Raw genomic sequence first — 8449 nt, forward strand, 5'->3', positions numbered from 1 at the left:
GGTTTCTGAAAAGGAATACAGAGTGGGCATTTGCAGACTCATTAATAGTAGAGGTAGTATTGGTATACTGATTCATCACCTGCCTTCTCACTACAAAATGCTGATTTAGATGTGGATGCCCGAGGTTAGGAGCTGCAATTCATGGTGGCTTTAACAAAGATTAATTCATTTACTTTAGCAAGGTTTTTGATACCGTTTCCCACAGCATTCTCCTGGCAAAAATGGCTGCTTGAGGCTTGGACAATCACACACTTCACTGGGTAAAAAACTGGCTGGACGACCAGGCCCAAAGAGTTGTGGTGAACAGAGTTAAATCCAGTTGGTGGCCGGTCATGAGTGGTGTCCCCCAGGGTTTGGTTTTGGGGCCACTCCTGTTTAACATCTTTATTGATGATCTAGACGAGGGGATCGAGTGCACCCTCACTCAGTTTGCAGATGACCCCAAGTTGGGTGGGAGTGTTGATCTGCTCGAGGGTAGGGAGGCTCTGCAGAGAGACCTGGACAGGCTGGAGCCATGGGCTGAGCCCAACTGGAGGAGTTTCCATAAGGCCAAATGCCGGGGGCTGCCCTTGGGCCACAACAACCCCCAGCAGCGCTACAGGCTTGGGGAGAAGTGGCTGGAGAGCTGCCAGTCAGAGAGGGAACTGGGGGTGTTGATTGACAGCCGGCTGAACAGGAGCCAGAAGTGTGTCCAGGTGGCCAAGAAGGCCAATGGCATCCTGGCTTGTGTCAGCAATAACGTGGCCAGCAGGGACAGGGAAGGGATCTTACCCCTGGACTCGGCACTGGGGAGGCCGCCCCTCGATTCCTGTGTTCAGTTTTGGGCCCCTCACTACAAAAAGGACATTGAATGGCTCGAGCGTGTCCAGAGAAGGGCAACAGAGCTGGTGCAGGGTCTGGAGCACAGGTCGTACGGGGAGCGGCTGAGGGAACTGGGGGTGTTTAGTCTGGAGAAGAGGAGGCTGAGGGGAGACCTCATCGCCCTCTACAGCTACCTGAAAGGAAGCTGCAAAGAGCTGGGGATGAGCCTCTTTAGCCTAGTAGTAAGCGACAGTACAAGACGGAATGGTCTCAAGTTGCACCAGGGAAAGTTTAGACTGGATGTCAGGAAGTATTTCTTTCCAGAAGGGGTTGTTAGGTGTTGGAATGGGCTGCCCAGGGAGGTGGTGGAGTCTCCATCTCTGAAGGTGTGCAAGAGTCAGGTCAATTTAGAGCTTAAGGATTTGCTGTAGGTAGGAACTGTGCTAGGTGAACCTTTGGATTAGATGATCTCCAAGGTCCTTTCCAACCTAGATGATTCTGTGTTATTCTGTGTGATTTAGGCAACCAAGGGATGAAGAAGTTCTGAGTGACTTTTTTTTTTTTTTTTTTTTTTTTTCCCCCCAGGAGGGGGAAGGCTGTGTTTGAAAAAGCTGGAGACAAAGTTGATGATCACACACTTCTGCAATTCTCCTAGTGTGTAACAGGATGTGCAGTAGGACTGGAGCACACTGAGCTTCTGTGGTGAAATAAAGTACTAATCTTACATGAATTAGTAAAACTGCTTGAGCACTGGCTTTACAGAAGACATTCAGAGATTGCTGGTGGTGTGGACAGAAGTCCAGCCAAGATGAACAGTTTTCTAGGCTCACACTGTCTTCCTTATCAACAGAAGTGAGGCTGGACACAGCCCTAAGTCCACATCTGGCATCAGTACTAGCTAACACAGAACAGTCTGCTGTCAAATAACACTAATGAAGCTGCTTCACACATTAACTAGAAAGCCAAATGGACTGTAGCTACAGCTGCATGAATGGCCACCTAATTAGACACTCTTAACTGACCTGTTATTAAAGATGGGGCCACCAAGCACATGGTAGGACCGTGATGCCTGGTATTCATAGCAGCAACTATTTTAAGTATCAAACCTGAAGAATGGTTCAAAGTTTGACTTCTGGGATGTGCTGTCTGTGTGCAGCTCTCACCCTCTGCTTGGCACTGACAGGGCACAACTAGCCAGTACCTCCTGCTGCAGGGACATCCACCCTGCTTGCAGCACCTGTCCTGAAGCCCAGACCAACTGAGCTGCAGGCAAGTCTGACCTCTCCTGCCAGAAACCTGAAGCAGCTGATGGGAACGAGGGAGAAGGCAAAGCACACAAATATGGAAAGCCCAAAGAGTGAAACCTCTTTCCACCAGATGAGAGCAAAACTACTTAGCAAAACAGGACTGGCATAATCAGCTCTGCGTGGTTCAAATGAAAATCTAATCCCCACCTTCATATTCCAAGATCCTCCTGTACCTCTGTGGCTGCTAGAGCTAAAAATTTCCGAAGAAGTCTTGGTATGCACAATCCTTGACTTAGAGATGACAATGACATGCATTTCTTCTTTTTGTTTTTCTTTCTGTGATCCCACTCAGCCACCACTTTTGCATGTCTCTGTCTCCTGAAGTATGACAGGTCCTGTAGGTGGATGTCAAGAATGTGGTCCAGCTTATTTCAGGAATGGCAATCCCTCTTCCTTGCCCCAGAATAGCTGCTCAGGTCTCACCTTTTTCCCCCCAGTGCTTTGTTTGCCCCACACACCCTGAAAGAGCAATTTCCTGTGGGACACTGGATTTTGACTGGGTGGCCACATGCAAGATATTCTGGTGAAGATGGATCTTGCAGACATCTGTGCATGCACTTCAGGGCAGAAAGACTGGAGGCCTTTCAAACAACCTTTTTCCTCTTCTGAGATATTGCAAAATCAGATCATTAAAACGCGTGGCAGCCACAAGGTACAGATGATGGTGTGAAACAGCACAGAGAGAGATCAGCTGTGAGGATGCCAGGTACTGGCGTGCCTAGAACAAGGGTTTCTGCAACACCTAAGTGGTGGCCATCCAGTCTGGCAACAGATCAAACACACACTGCCTACAGGACAGGCAATGGATGGATGGGTTGCAGCAAAGGGTTTATTCTGCCAGCGCTCAGGACTAAACACCACAAGACTATTCAGGTGTTAAAATGCTCCTTTCAGCAAGTATTTAGACTGCTCCAACATCCTCAAAACCACCACTCAACAGCTGCTTGCACATGCAGGTGTTTGAGTCTCTTACAAAAGACCAGATGCAAAACCACGTGCTAAAATCCACCACTACTGAGCTACTGGGAACCTAAATCCCAGCAAGACTGTCTTGCTGTTACTCCCATGTGACACAGCATCAGAAGCAAGTGATATCCTTACATCTTCTCTGCAAGATCACCCCCCGCCCCCCGCCTGCCTTACAAAAGGCTTTCTGTGGGAGAGTGTTTTATATATATGTTGGTTTGTTGGGTTGTTTTTTTAAAATCAGTTGAGGAAGCTATCTGGGAGAGAAGAGACCTCCCAGACCTCACCAGAGAGTTAAATCTACACTTCTGCAGCTGAGAGGAGTGCACTTAGCAGTACACTCATGGGTATGTGGGACAAGTTCCTACCTCTTCTTTCTTATCTCCATTTGAACTTCTTCAGTTTTGCAGTAATACTTAAATATTAACTGAGCAATGAGAGAGACCAACTCCTAGTCTGGTGTTTAAGGCACTTACCTGGGGTCGAAGAGCACTGTGTTTAAGGTCCTGCTCTGTCTGAATGATTAAATGCTTGCTAAGGGGAAACAGCTTTGACAGGGGAAGGAGGAATGCAATTATACATGCATTCAGAAAGATAATAGAATCTCTATTATTTCACTATGAATTTATAGCCAGTGTTTCAACAGACTCCTCCCTCAAGTTTAAGCTATTTATAGAGTGCTCTGAGGCCATCCACAGTCATCATTACAGGAATACAGACAGTGAACTATGCTACCACAAGTAAACAGTACCTGAAATGTGCTTTGCCATCACTACTTCAGACTCTGGACATTTAATCCTAATTTGGCCTCTCTCTGCTCTTCCTGCTGCAAGTTCGGGAGTTGTGAGAGGCCACAACGGCAGCCTGGTACAAAACACCACAGTGATTGAAGGAGAGAAATCATTCCTGCAGGGATTGTAAGAGCTGGTGCTGAAAGACACACAAGCTAACAAGAGCAGGTGACATCCACCTCATGGTCTTTAATGCCACAGCATAACAGTCTGCAGGAACTTGGTAAATCTGCATTTTCAATACATTCATCTGGAAAAAGGATTTGCACTCTTACAGGTGATGCTTGCCCAACTGCTTCTGTCCTACACGTGCACCTCCTTATGTTGATTCAATGTACAAACCTGTCTGGAGTGCTTTCCCACTGTGACACATAAATCTGTCTTATAGTTTTTATTTTTTAGCAGAACAACCCCCCCAAACAACAGGAAGTCAGGCAACACTGAACTTAATCTTGGGGATTTTTGCCTACCTTACTCAGCTGGCAGGGCTTTCAGTCAGTATGATTGTGCTTCTCTGAGACATGGAAACATTCCCATTAGAACTTCAGCAATTTACACATTTGCATTAATCCTTGAGAATGGGCATTTCAGATGGAGGTCTGAATTTAACCAAAAAGGTCTTGCTGGCTCCACCTTCTGCTCTTCAGTTTTATTCTAAAGTATCTGGCAAGGAGGGGCTTAAAATGCTAGATTTCAGATTATGCTCCCACAAAATACCCAGAAAACCTCCCAGCAAGCAGAGGATTGTCAACATATCAGCATCTGTATAGTCTGTCAAGCTAGTGATAATCTAGAACAGAAATAACAAAGCAAGCACAATTGAAACAAAACATATGTGGGCTGGATCAATGTCATACCTAGATTGCAGCATGAGGCAGCTGCAGGGTTTACCCTTCCTTTCTACCAGAAACACTCCTCGGCTTCACTGTGCAGACTGCTGACCTACAGGTCCACGCTTCTGCCTACAGCCCTGCTACAAAACATCAGTGAGTTAAGTGCCAGGAGAGCTCAAGGGTGCATCAGCTGCCAGAGTCAACAAAACTGTTGGTATTGTTTGCACCAGGTCTACACGATGATGTAGATGGCTGAAAAGCCTAGCAGAAGAGGGAGAACTCTTAACATATTTGGTATTTGAGTGTCTAACCTCTTAATTAAAGGTATCCAATAAAGACATGAATCTCCCACTGATCTGCAGCATCACGTATTTAGAAGCATGTGGGATTTGTCTGCCCAGGCAAGTAAACCTCTAGAGGTCATGTTTGAGGAGGCATCTCACAAGCTAGCTTTATGGTACCTTCTCTGTCCCCCTTTCCTGAGCAGGAGGATGTGCTCTGAGCAGCCACATGCCCTTTAACTAGCCTCTATTCACATCATCATAACAAACATACATTCCATAAAGTTTGCTTCTCCTGCCAGTTTCTCTCCCTGTCGGTATCTTGCTCTTTGCTCCATGCTCTGCCCAGGCCTTCTGACTGACATTGCCTGTTTACTTTTCTAAGTCTTTTCTCTCCCTGGCCTGCACATCTCTCTGTTAAACTGCACCACTCCCACACCCCCAATTGAGGCTAATTAATAATCCTACACATTACTGACCACAATCAAAGCTCTATTTAGAGAAGTCTGTGCATTTTCAAGGTAACCCTCTGCATTTCTGCTGTTGCCTGTCATTTTTGTGGTCAGCAAAGTCCCTCACCTTCTCCTGACCTCTGCACCGCTTCCAGGGCTCGGGTCTCATATACATCTTGCCAATGCATCTGGGCCTTCTTCTGTGCTCTGAAGACAAAGTCTGCAAGACCTGGTCATGCTGTCTCAGTGCTCAAGACTCCCAAGCAGACATACCACTCGTAATCCCTCCTGCCACTGCCAGACTTCAGCAGAGTTTATGTGTCCTATAATCCCATAACACCATCTCATATGGGATGGGAAAAAGTAGGGTATGGTCACATTGTAGAGCTATCCCTCTACCTGCCTTCCCGACAAACAGCTTTTGGCTTGCAAGCCACTGGGGATAACATTCTTTTCTCTCCTACACCAAACGTCACATACGTCAGAGATGCTACTGGAAATAACACACACACACACACACCAATTTTATCTGTAATGCTCTTCCCGCTCAAGACACTGGAACCTAAATAATAATTTTGCAGTTACTTTTGGATGGTACTGAAGGGACAGGGCAGGCAATAGTTCAGTTTCAGTGATATGCTTGTCCTTGTATCTCTGAACCTTTGGAAGTTAATATATTTTGAATATAGGTACACATACATGACAGAATTAAAAGCTGCCTGATCATAGTGCAGAAACACCAGGGGCCTGGCAAGGAACGAAAGGACTATCCACCCAGGCAGAGGCAGAGTTCAGACTTCTCCTGGCTGCCTCCTACAAATCCTGCTCTACTAGGCTGAGTTCAGTGGGATTGGTAGCATAAGCAAGGGGGCTGTCTGCACAAGTAGGATGTGCAGTGTCATCTGCTGACCTTTTTCTGTTAAGATCAGTGCAGAAGATTATTTCTGATTGATGGCAAACTTGAATCTTTTGGAAATTGAACTAGAGACATCAAAGGCCCAACTTCAAGCTGTTACACAGATACTTTTAGACCCTGAAATATGGAATGCCTTTGAACCCAGGTTTACAGAATCATTAAGAAGAACTCTAACCTCTAAGCACCAAGCCTTTGGTCTTCTACTTTTCTACCTTTATTTGGTCTTTCATTTCTTGCTTTGCATTAGCTTACCAAAGAGGATCTGGAGAGTTTTTTGATTTTGACTATTACACAGCACAGAGCAGTATCCAGAGCTTTCCAACTTGCTTGGTTAGTATCTGTGAGTAGAGAGCTGTGGCTGCAAGCAAGCTCACAGGTTGAATGGAGATCCTAAACCCATTTTCCAAGATAGGGAGACTGGGATTAAATATTAAAAATTTAAGACCAGAAAGCCTCTACTGATGGCAGTGTAACTACTTCTACCAAAAGCCACACAGCAGCAAGAAATCCAGTTGGTGGCCTAATGAAAAATAGGTAGATGGAAGAAATTCAAGAGGCTCAGATATATGAGAAATTATTTTGAAAAAAAAAAAGGAAATAAAATGGTACTATGGAGGGAGCATTAATGCTCTGCAATATGTAGTTATTCATAACTCCAGAGATCCCATTGAATCCCACTGTTGCTAAGGAATTGTTCTGCCATCTATAAAAATAATTAACATTAGCAGTATCATTTAGCATTTCAGTTAGCTACAATTAACTGTTCACATTAGAAAGCTCTGAAAGTTCATTACTGCTGGATGTCTGTAGTGGTTTTAATCACACAGAACTACTGTGATGGTACATCAGTGCGTCAAGCCAAACATCTCATACTTGAAGCTAAGGCCACCCACTTGTGAACAGCACACGCTAAACCTCATGCCACTTCAGGATATACTTATTATAACACTACTGCTTACAGCAAACCATGTGGGTTGTACAGTACATTAATTTACATGTCATCACCCAGAATGCTATCCCAGTCTATTTTGGTTCCCGTATCGGGGTGGTTATCTGAGCATGGGGTAGTAAGTGGAAATGATGCTAACACATTTTCTTTGTCACTTATGAGCCAACATTTTGCAAGGCATCAGTTACATTCAGCCTCCTAAAGAGCAACAGAGCTGCAGTCTTTCACATACAACAATCCTTGGCACTGGTCCTGAGGTCAGTACAGGGTCACCACTGACCATCCTCTTTCCCAGCTCAAGGAGACGGTCCCAACTGTCTAACCGCAGAGCTCAGCGCTGAGCTCTCCCGTAATCCTCCTCCCCCGATCACTCGAGTTAAGCACCCAGCAGATCTGCCGGCAGGGCATAGGTAGGCATACGGCACCAGGTCTCTTCCTCTGCAGTGCACGTACACCTAGGCACACAGTAAGACAGAGCAATGGAAGCCTGGCTGGAGCTCAGATGCGGCTGTGTTAAATACTACAGCAATGCTTCATGGTACATTCCTCAGGTGATAAACTCGTTTTCTACTTCACCACTTACCACCACTACCAACAGACAAAATCCAGAAAAGAACCACCATCTACAGAACAGATGTGAAGCACATGAAATTAAGTGTTTGCAGCGTTTGTCTCCTTTGATCTGCTCCCTTCCATACTCACATCTTTAATTTAGAGCAATTTTTAAGCAGCCTTGTGCATCGCACTGTGACCCCCACTGCAATTCAGACACGTAAAGGTTTTTATTCAGCCACTGGCACCAGAGGGATTAAAAAAAAAAAAAAGACAACAACAAATGAAACGGCAGACAAACAGAAAAGTCAATTGCTGTCCCCTCAGCGCTTAGGCAGAGCCGGAGGAAGTACAAATTGCTGCAGCAGATATTTTTTTATCTCTGGGTTGCCATGTGGCCACACCCTCCAAAGCGCCGGGGCGAGGGCAGGGGTGCGGACACAGGCATCCTGGCGAGGGAAGCCCTTGCGCGACACGCCGAAGCCGAGTCGTGATGACCGCTGCGTCGGGGGACAGCTGGGCAGTGCAGAGGCCGATCCCCGTCGGACGGCGCCGGGTCTTCTCGGCCGGAGGAGCCGCGCCGGGGCCGCCCCGGCGTGTC

Source organism: Athene cunicularia, assembly GCF_003259725.1.
Source record: "Athene cunicularia isolate RWA chromosome Z unlocalized genomic scaffold, athCun1 chrZ_part2, whole genome shotgun sequence".
NCBI classification, from domain to species: Eukaryota; Metazoa; Chordata; class Aves; order Strigiformes; family Strigidae; genus Athene; species Athene cunicularia.